This window comes from Pinus tabuliformis, chromosome 1_2, assembly GCF_031772625.1.
Source record: "Pinus tabuliformis cultivar Carrire ecotype Pingquan chromosome 1_2, CPIR1, whole genome shotgun sequence".
In the NCBI taxonomy this organism is placed as follows: Eukaryota; Viridiplantae; Streptophyta; class Pinopsida; order Pinales; family Pinaceae; genus Pinus; species Pinus tabuliformis.
In genome coordinates, this window is record NC_142298.1 from 1086217439 (window position 1) to 1086236567 (window position 19129).

General features: G+C 39.1%; 1 pseudogene; it reads right to left on the bottom strand.

The window, feature by feature from the left end:
• Positions 1-113: 113 nt before the first annotated feature.
• LOC149209947 (uncharacterized) lies at positions 114-15655 on the bottom strand (annotated as a pseudogene).
• Positions 15656-19129: the final 3474 nt, after the last annotated feature.

Genomic DNA, 19129 nt, shown 5'->3' on the forward strand with positions numbered 1-19129 from the left:
TGCCTCAAAAGAAGAGCAACAATATCCAATAAAACCACCAATGTTGTGTACTATCTACGCTGAGTTATATTTATTTGTTGTAAATAATTTTCCTGATTTGATGGAGTCTCTAACTACTTTGAATCAGATGGATTTACCAAAGCACAACAAAGTGGGCATGTCCTCTCCCTCTCAAACCATTCCAAGACACATTCATCAGAGAATATATGTTTACAATGTAACGATATGGGAGTGTGCATTTTCTCCTGGAAGATTGCACACAAGTCTCGAGTAGCAAGAACCTCCTCCGCGGTAGCATATGACCCATATTGGACTTCTTTGCGAGATAGTGCCTTCAATGCTACAAAGAATGATTGCACCTTCTCCACGATTAATGTCAGCTTAAAGGTAAGGCACAACCCTGTTGTGAGAGATGAAAATAGGCTACCATATTGTTCGTTCAAGAAGAAGCGATGCCAAATAGGTGTAGAAAGAAATACATGATACAGTAATAGAATGTATTCAACAAAAGTCAACATCTGGCCCTGCTTCTGATAGTTACAGTCTCGACTATTCTTATAATATATCAAAAGACCAAATTTGAAAACTATTGCAGCTTAGCGCACAATTATATCATTGACCACAATGATGAACAATGCATGCCAAAAGGGTGGTATTGTTTTTGGAGGAAGCATAACAAGTAGATACAGTAGATCGTCCCTTCGATACCACCAATAAAATCCAACCACATGTAACACAAAAATTAATATGATGCCGATGAGAACTGAAAATTAGTGTAGTTCAGAAATTCTTCAGAGTGCAGGAAGCCATAAAATGGTGCAGGCAGCTAAATGCAATGGTGCAGGCATGTCCCAAAGTATAATGAAACTGGTTTTAATCTTGCAACATACAAACCTTAATTAAACTCTCATTATGCTATTTTGATCCTGCTAAAACAAAGAAGTAACAAATACTATTCAAAAATAATCATTTAGCCAATCGAAAACTTGAGAGAAATAAATAAAAATAAGACAAAATGGAGACCCAACACAAGTTTGGTAGATTAAGATTTCATTCCTGCAAGTGTGATAGATTAAGATTTCAATTCTCTGCGCTATACTATAACTGTACTATAATTTATTTTGAATTGATTGTTGAATGAGAATAGGTGAATTTGGTTTGTCATTATTTGGTTTTGTAGTTATATTGATCTAAATTGGAAGTTAATTTCTATCATATATAGTGCACACATGCTTCGCAAGTTTTACGAAATCCACAGGTTGACAGTTAAATTATAGGTAATTAACTTTCATGAACAATGTGATATTATTTCCACGACTAGCCCCATGTGCATGGGAAAACCCAAGGATGAGTGGATACAAGTATGGGGTGCGAACCCAAAGATGGTGGGTGGACCCAAAGATGGTGGGCAGGCCTACCCATAGTTTTACACATGGTTTCACTTGTGGTTTTTGGCATAATGGTTTTTTTAGATGGTATTTTGTAGATTCAGTCGAGGGAGATATGGTTATGTTCTAATGCAGGGTTATTGGATTAGGGTTTACGAATGCTTCGACATGTATATATATGTATTTCAACATTGAAAGGAATATAATGATAAATCAATTTGGTTATCCCGGTTTAGGTTCCAAGAGAAAATCTCGGTGTATATTTTATGTTCTCACCATTATTTATTTTTCTATTTTAAGAATTTGTTTGCACATAATATTTTTAGAGGGTTAAAACCTACAATGTCTAGCATGTTTAGCATTACTACAACAATAGAGCTTGTAAACCTCCAAATCCCAAAAAACATGCATGGGACAATGTTCCTCCTTATTACTCAGCTACTTAAACTCCTATATTGACACATTCACACTTTCTCCCCAATCCACATCAATGGATTAATCTGGGCTTCATTAAGTAGCGACTAGATGTAGCTGCCACAACACCCTCCAAAGTTTGATCTTGCACTCAAATTTTGGGGCCTTCCTTGGCCTTCCCCTTGATTGTTGCAAACACTTAAGCTCATTTCACGAGCTTTCTCCAAGTTCTTTGAACCCTTTTTCTTGTTGGATTAATTGTCGTCTTTTGGCATGTTTTATTGTTATGTCATGTTTAAAAACCTTTTCTGATGGTTTCGATGGTTGGACTTTGTGTATACGAGTTTTCCTAGCCATGTAAACATTTGGCGTACTTCTACACAAATTCTAGAGCACTATCGCACAAGTGTCGTCATAGTCGTCCTAAAGTCTATCTCAATCACTTAGAGGGTAATGCTTCATTTTTTGTTATGATGGTCTATGTTGTCTTGTTGTCGAAGTATGGTAAGTGTGTGATCACAGTTCAATTTTATCATGAGTCTATCTCCTTCCCGCACTTAGCCATTTTTGGAAAATCTTTTTGACCAGGCACCTCAATTTCATCAAGCCCCAACTGAGCTATGCATTCCATAGTCTCATCCCTCATTGATGTGACCTTTCTCCCTGGAACTACACAGTGCATAGTCACTATCCTATAGGAATGGTGTACCACACAATCCCAAAGCCCAACAACCTTCCTTGACCTCCAAAATTATGCAGTTGTGCCTCCCAGTATGCCTTGAACTATGCACTTCTCACTTTCAGTACTCAATATTTTCCCTTGCCTACTGGAACCTTGCAATACGCAAAGATCCCAACCTCCCTTGGCCTTTAGAACTGTGCATATGTGTCCTCCAGTGCCTTTCCTTCACTGAGAGCTCACTACGCTCAAGAACTATGAAGATTTGTCCTCAAGGTCTCTATGCTACCCAATCCCCTTTTGCCTCTGAAAACCATGCAGAATTGACCTCTCAGGGCCTCATCCCACATCAGCCATTTATCGCTTGAACTATGTAATCCTAACTCTCAATCGCCACTACGCAATTTTTCTCCCTAGTGGGGACTGTGCTGAAAATTTCCTCAATCAAACCTGAGATATGTTGTGTGCAATCTCAATGATTAAGCTCTCTCCTTGTCACCTAGAACTATTCAATGTGTAGTTAATGGGCCCTCCCTCCTAGCCTATCACTTGTCCCAGACCGAGTTCATGGATAATAATGCATCATCTTAGGATACAAAGTTTTCGGATTGTTGTCGTCCCGTCATGAGTGAATTGCAAGAACATATATATTATCAAGTCATGGATAGATGATGTAGAGGGAGAAGAAGGAGGGAAGAATTTGTAAAGACTCACTTGTAGTTGAACAAATGAGTGGACCTACCAAGAGAAAGAAAAGGAACACAAGTGTGCAACCACCTTCCACGATGGAAGATCATTGAAGACCCCACATCACAAGGCTATATAGAGTAGAAGAAAAAGCATATCCAAGAAGATATCTAGCACTCAACAAAAACAACGACTTGACATTGCCACATCATCAAGCTATTCCATGTCAGAAATGCCATGTGAAGTCATGTCATGAGTTCTCATATGCCACATCACTATTGTGGGCCATGTATATTGCAAATAAAATGTATTGTAAAGTGGAAGTCCAATGGGCACACACGAATATGAAGAGTCATTCAAGTTGAAAAATTCATAGGAATTTGAATAGTCATAAGGGTAGTCAAAGAGTCACAAGGGGTAAGCATCACCCTTTGGTTATATATACCCCCTCATTGTATGGGAAAAGGATTTTTCACCTTGTCTCCTCCCACAAGGCATTAGAGAGATTAGTTAGCTCTTTGAGGAGCAAGGAGTGGCTCTAATGTCCCACTATTGGGGCTAGTGATGTATAATATATATATGTGTCTTGGATCTTTTTCTTAATAATAGAAACCTTTTCAAGCTAGCACATTCTTCATGCATGAACTATGAATGTTTGTAAGACTATTATGTGGACGTATGTAATTCAGGTTTGCTTTCACATGTAGTAAGATAATTGAACTATTTCGATATTTTAGTGTCTATCTTGTTGAGAATGTGTTGTAATGCTTGTTATTGTTGTCTCATCCTTATGGACTATTCTACAGAATACTAGACAAATATTTCCTTGTTTATTGGTTATAACAATTATCACATCTGCTATGGACTATTCCGCTGGATGTTAGACGAAATCCCCTTGTTTATTGGTTGTAACGACTATAACGTCTGCTTTGGACTATTCAACTAGATGTTGGACAAGTATTTCTGGTTCATGTGTGTCTCTTCCTAGGTGGTACTATTACCCCTCACTTAAAGGCTCACTTTTCTCTCCCCCTTTGTAGTAGAATAACCTTGACATAGTTGCACTGCACACTCACCAAGCACACTCCCCTTGCTTTTCGAAGATACCATTGCATCACTCTCTTGTGATGACAAATAGAGTCAAGGAAAATATTTAAGGAATTGGGAACTAGGCCTTTATACCAGATTGGACTCCTACACCAAAGAGTGTAAGATTTGATTGGGACCTCATATATGGGAGATCCCTTGAATGTTGGTGAGTCCAACACCGTTAACATGTCTGGTGGTAGAAGGAGGGAAGCTGGTATTTTATGGTTGATTTTCCTGTTGACCCCACTAATCCATATTTTGGTCAAGGAAACAAGGTTCACTCCCTCTCCTCTACTCGTAATTCTAAAGTTGGTAACTCTTCACCGCCAAAGCCTAAACTTGAAATCCCCTATCATCAGCTCCGGTTCGTTCACCCGATCACCCATTAGTTTGCAAAAGTTGTTGGGTTGATTCTGGGAGTAATGAGTCTTCAATATTCTCAAAAGAAGAATAAGACCACCCCCACAAGAGTAGTGGTCTCATTTGTTGAAGAATAGTTTCGCGCCACTCTTGAAGAAGTATCAGACATTGTGGAAAGGGGAGAGTATCCTCCACTCTTTCAAGGAGGAGAAGGAGGTCACCCCTTACTGTCGGGCTCAACTTTCGACGGGATAGGCGGAGAGGAGGAAGAAGAGGAAGAGGAAGAGGAACCATCAGATTCAGAAGAGGGAGAGGAGGAGAACGATGAAGAAGACATGGGAGAGAAGAATATGGATTGGATGACTTAGGGCTCACTAGCACTTCTGGATGTCCTACACAAGATTTTGAGGCATGCAAAGAAGCTCTTGACAAAATATGACCTTGACAATTCAGTGAAGGCTGATAATCACTAGGACAAATTTTACCTAAATCTGCAAACACTAAAGGTACATTAAGAAGATGTTGGACGCATAATTTTTCCATGTACCTTTGTTGGTAGAGAAGTTGTATGGTATCGCAAACATCCTCCAAAATCCATCTAAAATTGTAGGGCCTTTAAAAGGATATTTTTCAAAAAAAATTCTAAAGACAAGACCCCGCCATGTTATTAAAGGAGCTGGGTAGTCTTAAGATCAAGTAGAATGAAAAAGTTAGAGATTTCAATAAGAGGGTCAGTGACATCTTGAAAAAAAAATTGACGACACAAAACCTCGTGAATCCATCACCATAGACTACTACACTTATGCATTGCCGAGAAGTATTGCACAGTTTGTAAAGAAAACTGCGAAACAAAAATTGACAGAAAAATATGAAGATGCTATTTTCGTTGAGAAGGAATTGCGTGCTATTGGAGTCATCACAGATTATGAGTCAACAAAAGACTCTAAGGACATGGCCAAAAGGTCCCATGCCTCCATGAGCAAGGCTAAGGAAAAGGAATCGAATGATCTTGAAATCCTAACTTATCTTGTGAAGTCCCTGACCAATGGAATGGTTGAACCCAAACAAAGGACAAGAGAGATTTCCATGAGCAAAAAGCCCCCCAAGTTCATGCTCAGAAGGAATTCAACTTATGGCGGTAGCAACCATCAACCGGTAAAATCTACACAAAGTTCTAATGTGGTCTTAAATATCAAAAAAACTGGCACAGATTCATATTACATGTTTCATAATGAACATCATATGGAAAAGATGTTCCCATAGTGGAACCAACCCATGAGCAGAATGGTTGTGCAGTTTTTTAACTCAGTAATGGTTGAGGAACAAGCTAAGCTCGATGAAGAGAGAGAATAATTTTTTGCAATTGATGAATCTCTAATCATTGGGCATGCAATCAACATGTACCATTGTGTTCTCACAACCCAAATGAGAATTGCTGATAGGCAGCCTCCAAGTGATGGTCTGTCCCAGAAGCAAAACAACCAACATAACTTAAGAACCTGATGGCCGACCACTATGATTGAGGTTCCAAAATAGGAATTCAAAGAAAAATTTGTTAAGAAAACTCAATCCTCTGGCTAAGTCAATGCATAACACTCAAAGAAAGTCCAGTAAAGCAGTCTCAATGAAAATTCATTCCGAGAGCAATAAGGATAGAACCATTCCCCAGGAAACCACAAACCAAGTTCCATCCTCAGACACCTCAGTCAAGCTTCCCACTGTGGATGATAACATTGTAGAGGATATGAAGAAGGACCATAAAAATATCTCCTTGTTCGAGCATACAAATATCATGAGCCAATGGGACATCCTTCTACGGGCACTTAGGAAAACCTCTACCGATAATGCTACCTCCTCAGACAAGGGATCTAGTTAGTCTCCTGATGCTCTTGCATTTGTACTCAATGCACTCACGATGGAGGAAAATACACTCTTCCCACGATTTTATCTAACATTCAAAATCTTAAAATTCAATGTACATAATTTCTTGGTCGATTCCGGTGCATCGGCGAATGTGATGCCACTATCTGCGACCAAGAGGATCAATGATAAATGGGAGAAGATCAATGCATAGATCATTCAACTGGATATAACTCATGTCCAGGAAATTGGTGAACTCAAGGATGTCATCTTTTGGTTATCATCTGACGAGCGAGTTCACCAATGTATCAATATATCGATTGTGGTCATTCCAGAAGCATACATAGTGTTACTTAGCAGTGACTGGTCAAGAAAGCTTCAAGGATACTTTTCCATAGACTGGTCACACTTATGGCTTCTGTATAGGGGTAGGAACAATAAGATCTAGGTAGATTCAAAGAGATACATCAAGCACATGGTGACTCCCTTGAATGGCCATAATGATCCAATGGCTTTCAGAAAGCTATTGTTTCGAAATTATTTTGTGGAGACACAATTGGGATGCTATCTTGCAGAGCCATCTCTAGTTCCACTAGACACAGTTGGATCTCCTTCCATGTCCAAATGGTGATAATGAACTTTGTACAATTAATAGTAGTAGTAGTAGTTGTAGTACTAGTGCAGTGAGCACTCCCTATACAAATGATCTATGGACTATGTACTTTGATCGATCCAAGACACACGAGGGCACTAGAGCTAGTTGTGTTTTAATAGATCCGTTGTAGAGAAAACATTTGATCTCTAGTCTCTTGGAATTTGAGTGGACGAATAACACTACGGTGTATGAAGCACTCATCTTGGGCTTACAGAAGGCCATTGATCTCACTGTTGTCATTCTGAAAGTGGTAGGTGACTCTGAAATCATGGTGCGTTAGGTATGTAACACTATACATTGTGCATCAACTCATATTAAGAGTTATCAACAAGAGGTATGGTGACTTATCTCTCAATTCCAAGCTTTCAATATTATTTCACTACCAAGAATGCATAATACAATAGCGGATGCCTTGGCAAACACTGTTTCTAGGATGTTACCATTACGGGATGGATTTTCTATTGAAATTTCATAGAAATCATCTCTCTCAGAAAATATAACTAACTTACACATTTTTTATGACAACCAATAGATATTGTAATTTGTGGCCAATGCTAACATATTCAAAGACAGAGCGATTGAAGAGGACAAGCATGAAAAGGCAGTGCAGGATGCATCCAATACAACTAAAGGAAACCTCATCCCCAAGGGTGTGGTTTCATTAGAGAAGTTATATGATCTGCATAATCACTTATGGGGGCCCATTAATGCCAAGACCCACATTTCCACTATGTTGCATGAGAAAATCAAGTTGGGAACTGAGAAACTTCTAAATTATGTTAATCTCACTACTTGATGCACACCAGAAGAGCAGTAATCCTTCATTCGCTTATTGAAGCAGTACCATGATGTCTTCACACGGATGTATGATGAACTCAAGACATATGACACACAAATAATCCAGTATGTGATACCAATCAAAGAAGGGGCCAAGCAATTTCAACAAAAATTGAGGAACATTCACCCAATGCTTGAGCCCCTCATACATATGAGTTGAGAAAATGTTTTCATGCTTGGATCATCTATAAGGTGCAACATTCAACGTGGGTATCAAACTTGGTTCCCATAAGAAATAAGTCAGGGAGATCTGCCTGTGCGTAGATTCTCGCAATCTCAACTGCGCCTCGGACAAGGTTAATTACCCTATGCCATCCATGGAGAAAATACTACAAACAATATCGGGGGCCGAAATTTTTTCCTTGCTTGATGGATTCTCAGGTTATAACCAGGTTTTGGTATGAGATCCCGACATATTAAAAAATATGTTCCAAAAAAAGTGGTGCACATTCGCATTTCAACGAATTCCATTTGGGCCAGTCAATGCTGGTGTGACATTCCAATGTGAAATGGACATGGAATTTCATGATCTTATTGGACAGAGTGTAGTGGTCTAGCTTGATGACATGATAGTATTTTCCAAATATAATTCAGACCACTTGCACCATAAAAAGAATATTTTTGAGCGATGTCATAAATATGAGATATCCTTGAATCCTAAGAAGAGTATCTTTGCAGTCCTCGAAGGTAATCTCCTTAGACACATCATTGCTAAAAGTGGGATCAAGGTAGATCTGGATAGGTTCTAGACCATTAGGGAGATTCCCTACCCAGTGAACAAGAAAGTCATGCAGTCTTTCTTGGGCAAGATTAATTTCCTCTGAAAGTTCATCTCTGACTATGCTCAGATTGTTAAACCAATACAGGAGACGATCAACAAGGATGCAGTATATAAATGGAATAAGAGGGAAAAGGATGTGTTTTCACGTATTAAGCAATCTATGGCAAAAACAACGACATTGTACAACCCTGACTTTGGTAAAGACTTCTTGCTCTACACTTTTGCTTCTGACACTTCTCTTCTAGTTGTGCTAACTCAGAAGGATGAGTTGAACAATGAATAACCTATCTCCTGCATGAGTGCAAGTCTACAAGGACCAAAGCTCAACTACCCACCATGGAAAAACAAGCTTATGCTGTGTACAAGGTGGTAAAGAACTTCAAACCCTATTTTTTAAAGAGCCATTGTGTTATCTTTGTTCCACCCCTAGTAGTAAGATCACTGCTCATTAGACAAGAGATGGGTGAAAGAAGGAGAACTTTATGATAGGTTTACGAGATTATGATCTAGATATTGAGATGGTTCACACCATCAAGGGTCACAGTATTTTTCAGTTAGCGGCAGAGGTAATAACCGCTAAAGAGGAAGAAGAATATCTTGCAAGATAAGAGAAAGAAATTGAAATGTACAACGTTCAGCAAGCCACCCCCACTATAGATGGAGACTCTTGGTATATAGACGTGCGCCAGTTCCTCGAGCATGGAACCATGCCCTCCCACTTCTCTACATGGCAAAAGAGGGAACTTTGACTCAAAGCATTGTCATATTAGTTGGTGCATGGGGTGGTGCTCAGAAAGAACAACAATGGAGTACTTCTCAAGTGTTTGAAGCCAAACGATTCATAAAATGTTTTACGTGATCTCCATGACGGACCATCCACAAGACACTTCATAGGCAACACTACATCAGATAAGCTAATGTGGGCTAGGTTTTACTTGCCTACATTATTCAAGGATGGTCATGCTTATGCCTACAAGTGTCCGGTCTATCAAAGGTGTGCCAATAGAAATTAGGAGTCAACAGCCCCACTACATCTCTTTATAGTGGAAGGACCTTTTCAACAGTGGGACTTGGATATCATTGGGGAAATTTTCCCACACTCATCGAAGAAGCACCGATATATCCTAACTGCTACATATTATTTCACATCGTGGACAGAGGCAGTTCTGCTAAAACATGTAAACAATCATGAAGTCATCAACTTTCTGCAACAAAATATCATCCCCAAGTTCGGCATTCCTACGTCACTTATTTTTGACAATGCAACATACTTTTCCTCATTAAAACTTTATGATTTTGCATTGGAAAATGGTATTATCTTGAAATATTCTGCTAATTATTATGGCAGTGAAATGGTCTTACTGAATCCAAAAATAAGAACCTCATCAGTATCATAAAAGAGACCATATTATCTAAACAATGAAACTAGCACTCTAATTTAGTGAATGCCTTATGGGCTGACCGAGTCACGCCTAAACCTTCTATGAACACCCCGCCTTACTTCCTAGTGTATGGAAAATAAGTCATCCTCCCATCCAACATCTACTTGCCCACTCTCAAATTATCCCAAGAATCCCAAGGCAAGCTGTGTCTTTTAGTTTAGCATAGGATGGACAATTTGCACAAGCTACAAAAATAAAGGATGAAATCTAAAGAAAAAAGGTAACATCACCAAAGTCCTATCAAGAGATGGTTTGATAGAAAATCTACAGGGAAAAATAACTTCAGTGTGGGTGATTTAGTCTTAAAGTGGGACAAAGCCCATGAGGAAGAAAGAAAACACACTAAATTTTAGTCCCTATGGATTGATCTATACATGGTTCACGAGAAGCTTGCCCAACACACGTATCGTCTTCAACCACTTGACGGGAAGATTGACTCTCTCCCTATCAATATCCAAGACCTAAAGAAATATTTTCAATGAATATCTAGGGTTGTGCAAAAAACTATGTACATAGTCTTTTATTGTTTGTTGTTTATGTATTTACTTTAGTCTTGTGTTTTTTTGTCATGTGAATAAGTGTTGTTCTTGACTGCGTTGTGGCTTCGAAGTGTGTGTGTGTGGCTAAAGTCTAAAGAGCCTTGTGACACTCCAACATTTGGCTAGCATTTTGTTTGTCTTCCTTATATTGGTTACATCTTTTGACCAATGAAGTTCTGACTGAAAATATGATCAATCTGTAAGGACATTTTGGTCTAACTTGAACCTGTGTCTAGTCTCGAAACTTCATGCCTATAATCAATTTTCTTCTTTGGTGTTTTCAAGCATATCCAACTAGTAGAAATGGAGAAGGGGAAAATATAAACGAGAAATCCTAAATCAAGGGTATTTATATGCTTCCCTAAAGGAACAACCTCTCTTTCTCTCAATAAGTCGGGATCCCTCTTTCGCCTCAACATAAATAAGTGTCGATGCACAATTCTCTTTAAATAAATAAATAAAGGCGAAAGAAGACAAAGGGTTCGGGCGTAGATAGGTGAAGCAAGCAACTCTGTTGGGGTACTTTCTAGGCTCGCTGGAAACATAGTAATGTTTGTGTTCCTATGTGACACTGGCTATTTTCTAGGCCTACTGGCAACAGAGCGACACCATAGATGAAAAACTATACTACGAAAATATTAAGCTCGCGAGCTAAACTACCCTTCACAACTTGAAACATTGTGATTGTTTTGAATCTTATGTTGTGTTCAACTAAGAAAGTATAGAGGGGACCATGTCTTCCATGGGGTAAGTGGGGAAACCAAAGTAATATGCATGATGAGTCAATACTCCCTAAAGAACCAAGGCCCTGCACAGAAGAGACCAACCAAGACAGAGAAGCTGGAACTCAACGAGTGTGCCGCCAAGTGTTGTAGTTGCTGCAACACCCTAATTTTTTTTGGCTTGCACTCAAATCTCGGAGCCTTCCTTCGTCTTTTCCTTGATCTTTGCAAACACTTAAGCTCATTTCATGACCTTTCCCCAAGTTCTTTGAACTCTTTTGCTTGTTGTATTAATTTTCATATTTCGGAAAATTTGACTGTTATGTCATGTTCGCGAACCTTTTTAGGTGGCTTGAAAGGTTTTTTTTGTGTATACTGATTTTCCTATCCATGTAAACATATGTCGTACTCATACACAAATTCTTGAGCATTGTTGCACAGTTGTCATCTTAAATTCTACCTTAAATGTCGCACTTGTTTCTTCTTGTCATGGGACAATCACTCAAAGGGTAATGCTTCATTTGTTTCTCTGATAGTTTATGCTATCGTGTCATCGATGTATGTTAAGTTTGTCATCACAGTTGAAGTTTATCAATTTGCATCTCAGCCCTCATTGATGTGGCCTTGATGCATGTAACCGCGTACTGCACAATCACTTTCCTCTAGGACTATTATTCTATGCAATCCCAAAGTGCAATAACCTTCCTTAACCCCCAAAATTGCGCATTTGTGCCTCTAAATCTACCTTGAATTGTGCACTTCGCACTTTCAATCATCAAGATTTTACCTTTCCTATTGGAACCCTGCAATGCATAGAGAGCCCAACCTCCCTTAGCCTCCAGAACTATGCAAATGTGTCCTTTGGTGCCTTTCCTTCAGCCAAAGGTCACTGCCCTCAAGAACTTCGCATATTTATCTCTCTGCTGCCCACTCCCCCTTGCCTTTGAAAACTACGTAGAACTAACCTCTCAGGGCCTCATCCTACATCAGCCACTGCTTTCTTGAACTACACAATACTGACTCTCATTGGTCACTATGCAATTTTTCTCCCTAGTGGGGATTATGCTGAAAAGTTCCTCAATCAATCTTGAGTTGCACTCTGCATAGTCTTAGTGATCAAGCTCTCTCCTTGTCACCTGGAACTATGCAATGCATAGTTACTGGGCCCTTTCTCCCATCCTATCATTTGTCCCTAGCCCATTTCATAGATAATAATGTATCATCTTAGGATAGGTAGCTTTCGAATTGATGATATCCCATCATGAGTGAATTACAGGAACATGTACATTATCAAGTCATCAATAGATGATGAAGAAGGAGAAGGAGGGAAGCATGCCTAAGGACACACTTGTAGCTAAACGTACAAGTGGACCTACCATGAACAAGAAAAAGGAACAAAAGTGGGAAACCACCTTCCAAGAACGAAGATCATTGAAGACCCCACATCACCAACTTATGCAGAGGAGAAGAGAAACCATATCCAAGAACATATCTAGCACTTATAAAAACAACGACTTGACATTGCCACATCATCAAGCCAGTCCATGTCAACAGTGTCATGTCAAGTCGTGTCATGCATTTTCATATGCCACATCAGTGTTATGGGCCATGTATATTGTAAATCAAATCTATTGTAAAGTGGAAGTCCAATGGACACGCATGAATATGAAGAGTTGTGTAAGTTGAAAAATTCATTAGAAGTTGAACAATAATGAGCGTAGTCAACGATTCAAAAGGGGTAACCATCACCCCTTGGTTATATATACCCCCTCATTTTAGAGAAAAGTAATTTTCACCTTGGCTCCTCCCACAAGGTGTTAGACAGATTAGCTAGCTCTTTGAGGAGAAAGGAGTGGCTCCAATGTCCCACTACTGGGTCTAGTGATGTACAATGTAAATATGTGTGCTGGAACCTTTTCTTAATAACAAATGTCTTTTCAGGCCAACACATTTTTCATGCATGAACTATGAATGTTTGTAAGACTATTATGTGGACATTTGTAATTTATGTTTTCTTTCACATGTACTAAGATAGTTGAACTATTTTGGTTATTTTAGTGCTTATCTTGTTCAGAATGTGTTGTAATGCTTCTTATAGTTGTCTCATCCTTATGGACTATTCCGAAGAATACTAGAAAGATATTTCCTTGTTTATTGGTTATAACAATCGTCACATCCATTATGAACTATTTTGTTGGATGTTAGATGAGCATCCCCTTGTTTTCTGGTTGTAATGACTATCACATCCACTATGGACTATTCCCTTGGATGTTGGACAAGTCTTTCTAGTTCATCTGTGTCTCTTCCTGGGTAGCGCTGGGACAGTGGGTTGAGTCGTCTCATAGAAAGCTAGTGCTCTATTGTCTAGTACTACTTTTCCCTGTCATCTCATGCCTCATGTTATCTGCCATGTGTTATCTCCACACATCTATTAATTCTATGTTGGACTGTCTATGAACAATAATAATTATAATGATGGATGATAATGGATTTGATTGACATTCAAAGAGCCCTTAGAGCATTGAAAAGTCATTTAGGAAATTTTAAAATACAAATAATAAATAGAAAAAAAAAAATAGGAGTTTTATAATGCAACATAACACCCCCTACATTAAATGTTGTTTTTCTTATATAAGTTGTTCTAATTCCTTTTAATTTAACTAGTCATTTTCCATTCTATTGTTGGACATGCACACAAAAGACTAAAAAATTTGCCTTAACAACAAATGTCTTCCTTGTGCCCATATCTCCCATAAAAAACAATTGTATTGATTCATTTGGAGCCCTTTACATTTTACTCCAGACATCTTTCAATATTGTTTTTTCTTTGTTCAACTATTTTCTCATGTTATATAATTTTATGTTTCCTAATATATGTGGTTGCTTCACAACGTGGTAAGGTCTATCAAGTGACATTTCTATCTTTTTTTCATGTTCTAAAAATGTGGAGATTGAGATCAATATTATATTGTTCGTATTACTTATTGTCATTTGAGAGAATGCCATTAGAAATTAATTGGTTCTCTTTAATTACATCTCTATTAAACACTACATAATCTCTACCTTCAACAATGCTCGATGCATCATCAAAATTACCCTATGTTATAGGCACTGTACTAGTGAAATTTTGTTCATTTTGTTTTATGGTTTCTTTCATGCCTATATAAGCATTCTCTCCAATTAAATATTAATCCTTAAAATCATGTCATCAAGTCTATATAGAACATATAACATCAATTGTTCTCTACAAAAATTGTCATTGTCATGTTCTATAAGTTCACTATATCTCACGGATCTAATCACCTATAGCAAATCACCATCTCTTTGTTTTTCACTGCTAGATGCAAATTATGCCAATAATACATGTTCAATGTTTGTAGGATGTTGTAAATAATATCAATTATTGGTGCACATGAATGCCTTCTAAATTGCCCGATTCTTGTTGCAAGCCCTTTGTTTTTTAAGGAAAATATTCATTGATATTTGGGTAAAGTACTAATAAATATACATTTTTTTTAACTTATATTCAAAGGTGGAGGAAGAACAATATATATAATTCGTTATGTAAATAATTGTTGCAAGTTTAGCTGTCGTCTACAGAATATGTACTTTTGGAAGCTTGTCATCTATTCAAAGATTAAATGCAACTTCAACGGGATGGTAAACATTAATAAATCGGTTATTTATTCCCACCACTTTGAAAATCCCCTGTCATTTCTCATTTTTCAAATTAAACCTTGCTCGGCTAAGCCTTTAATTCAACTCATGTATAGATTAAATTTTACAAAAATTTCATTCTATATTAGAATTTCTATAATAAAAAAAAAAGTCACAATAACCTTCGAGTCTTAGATTTTAACATTTTGAAAAAAATTCATAATAATCTTCGAGTCTTGGATTTTAACATTTTGAATTAGTTCTTAAAACTATAATACAGTCTTAAGTATAAATTAATCGTTTTGTAACTATTACTTTTATTTTAAAATTTAAATTCCAAATTAATTGTTATCTAATTACAAAATTAATCGTTTTTTAACTATTACTCTTAGAGGTTTACGAGGAGCTCCGGAGCGCGTCGGGACGGGAGAGCCATGTTTCAGTGTCTCAGCCAACCAGCAAGCGCCCACGCCATCAGGCACGAGATCTAAACAACCAGCTAGAGCTAGGACACGTTTCATGGGAATAGGCCTACAGGCGCCCATCCATGCAGGGAGACACCTAGTGTCTTCATCCTAGCCATTCTTTTTGTTGCGTATCTCTTCATATACCGCTTCCCGTGGGCCGTTTTCGGTTTCCTCTCTGGCCTTCCAGGCCAGAGGAAAGGCTGCAGAAGTGGGTTTCTGAACGTAATTCTTAGCTCGCATCTCCCTTTCTCGCTGGTTTTGTCAAGCTTGGTTTTTCTCGATATGGCTCCTTCGGTTCCTGATGCGCTTGCGGACTCCTCTCACGGGTCAGTTTTCCTTTTCTCTGCTGTTTTTTACATCCATTAGTTGCACTATCATGATGTTTTAAACGAATTTGGAAAGATATCTTCAGCAACTTGTCCATGTTTTTGATTCCGCTTTAATCTCTGTGAGGAATGTCTGTGCTTAAGGATGATTTAATTGTGGTTTTCTGAATATTCATGCTTAAAATATGTTGAAATCTATTATAAATAAGATTAAGGTGTCTATCTTCATCTATAGCCCATGCTCAGACATCAGATTTCATATTGGGAGATGGTGGTGCATTATTCAGATCTACTGTTGTTGTATTGATTGTCAAAATGAGCCAGTAGAATAGGTTTTACCAAGCCTGATGCCCTAGTTCGAATCTACTCGGCTCTAAATGTTTTTCGGCAGGCTTTTTTCACCGGATTTTTAATTTCAAATCTCTTCTCCGGTGTCCCAGCGGATTCATAAAGTCCTCTGTCCGTTCTGAGTCGGCCTTACAAGAGAGTATCCATCATCCTTTGCTCAGAAGTTTCTCTCCCCCATGCTATTTGACATTTTGACGGTGGGGTTTTTTCCTTCTCTGTCGTCCCTCAGCATGCTAGTTGACCATCGAATTTAATCTTCCTAGTCCTTGAAGCTTCCTTTTTGAGGTTTCGGCATCTTTTCCCTGTGGTATCTTTAATTCCATATCTAGCCCTGTCAGTCGTTATCTGACATAATCTAGGGGAAGTCTACTCGTTGTACTTTTTTCCATAGATTTCCCTTTCTAGTGATCTTTTGATCCAGGTTCACTTGCAGAACGTCCCCTTTAGGCTACGATTTCCAATTGCTTCCGTGCTGTACTTCCTTTCCAGCACCTTCTGAGCATTCCATTTGTTTCTAGGATGTCGGTTGATAGTGACTCTCCTGCCACGCAAGCTCTTTTCAGAGCTGCTATCGAGGCTGAAAATGCACGTGAATTTGCCAACCATGGTTCCAGTTGGCATGCCACGGTGGACGAGATGCTTCCTTCTCACTTTCGGGCCAAATCGCCCCCTGCCCGACCGATGCCGGATTCGGACAAAATGGATCCAGACTCTTCTAAATTTGGTAAAGCGCATGACAGGGCTGAGCACTTTAACAAATCCAGGAACCCGGTCAAAACGATCCCTCCGCCAAAGGCTGTCTCTGTGACTAGTGCTACATTGTCCGAACGCATCGATAGCCTTCAAAAGCTTGCACTGATCGGGAAATGGCATTTCCCGGAGATGACCGAGGAAGAAATGAGAACATGGCTATCCTCAAAATGGACTCCTCTGATTGGATACACTCCAGTCATATCTCGGCTGATGAAAGACTGGTTCTCCTTCCACTTCTTAAAAGCATCGGATCTTGAAATCATCCTTAATAGACCTTGGGTGTTTGGTAGGAGTTTCTTGTCATTATCTCGATGGTTCATGGGCTTTGACCCTCTTAAAAACACGCCATCGAATTGTATGATTTGGGTAAATCTTCCCAATCTTCCGCTGGAATTATGGTCGGTTGAAACCCTCACGGAGATTGGTAACTCAGTTGGTAAATTTATCTATGTTGACCCCTGGGTCAGAGGTGAGAAGGATAAAAGGATTGCTTGGATTTTGATTGAAAAACCATACAAAGGGGGTTATCTGGATCATATTGAGATAACTTGGGAGGGCACCAAAATATGTCAAAGACTTGACTTTTGGGGCATCCCCTTCCGTTGCTCCCTCTGTCATCGAACATGACACCTCATCAAAAATTGCAGTCTCCGTTTTAATCGCAAGCCAAAGCGGCACTCTCTCTATAGGGGTAGAATCTTCGGTGTTGATTCTCCTTCTGAAGATGCATGTAATCTCGACAATCACGCACCTTCACAGGTCAAGGCCTCTCGCTATTCTCAACTCAACTCTCATGATCAGCCCGATGCTCCGCTCTCATCGGATTTTGAATGTCCTCTTATCCCCGAGCCTCTAGAAGAGAATACGGTGCCCTCTCCTTCTCCCATGAAAAAAGGGGATTTTGTGGTGGGTTCTCATCCCATTCTGATAAACTCTTCGACGCCCTCTTCCGTAACCCCTCCCGCTGGCCTGTCTAGAGGTAAGGAGCCTATGCCTTCTCCTACCCCTTTTAATTCCCCGATGGAATCTCCTGTGAACAAATCAGATAGTGATATTGATCTTCTCCTCCAGAGGAATCCATCGGTTCTTGAACCTTTAACCATTCATAAGCCCTCTTTTCCTTCCATCAGCCCCAATTCTGCAAAAAATATCACCGTTCGAAAAAAGCAGAGAGGAGGAAGTCGTCACTTCAGGGGCAGAACAATTGTTTCCGATCTTGGTATCACAAACCTTTCCCTAGTAGAAGTTCCAATCTTAGATTCTACTGACTCCCAGCCGCTTAGAGCATGTATGGCTGGTCAGTCTTCAAAATGACATTCCTGACTTCCTTGAATATCAGGGGATTGGGCGCCCTCCCTAAATTTTTGGCGCTAAAAGAGATTTTTGTTTCGGCTCACTCCCATATTATTTTCATCCAGGAAACAATGCACTCAAGCAAGGTTTCTTTAGCCTTTTTCAGAAGAATGTTTCCGTCTTGGCATATGGTTGCTTCCGAAGCAGATGGTTTGTCTGGCGGTCTGGTAGTCTTGTGGGACCCATCATGGGTTAAAGCTAAAGCCTTTAAATGTTGTGCTGGCATCCTTATCTCAGCTTCTATCAGAGGTCGGCCTATGATACTAAACATCTTGAATATTTATGCGCCCTATAGGAACAGATCCTCCTTCTGGGATAATTTGCTCGCCTCGGAAATCCTAGACATTAAGTCATTATTGATTGCAGGTGATCTGAACGTCACTCTGAATTCTGATGAATGTTGGGGCAATTGCAGGAAGAATGATTCTTTGGCTGATAGACTCCGTCAGGAATTTCTAAATAGGAATCTGGTTGATGTTATTCCTGTCAAAATGTCTCCAACATGGGATAACAATAGAACAGGCCCGGCCTTCATTGCTAAAAGACTCGATCGTTTCATCATTAATGCCAGTATTATCGCTCAATGGGGAATGCCTGTTGCTAGTACAGGTAACGATTATACATCGGATCACAGACCCATCTTTCTTGAATGGAAGGATATTGAATGTAGGCTGGGCTATTCCTTTAAATTTAATAGAATTTATTTGGCCGATAAATCTTTCAACGAGGTCATAACAAAAAAGTGGGAGGATTTAAAGAAATCAGAGAAGGC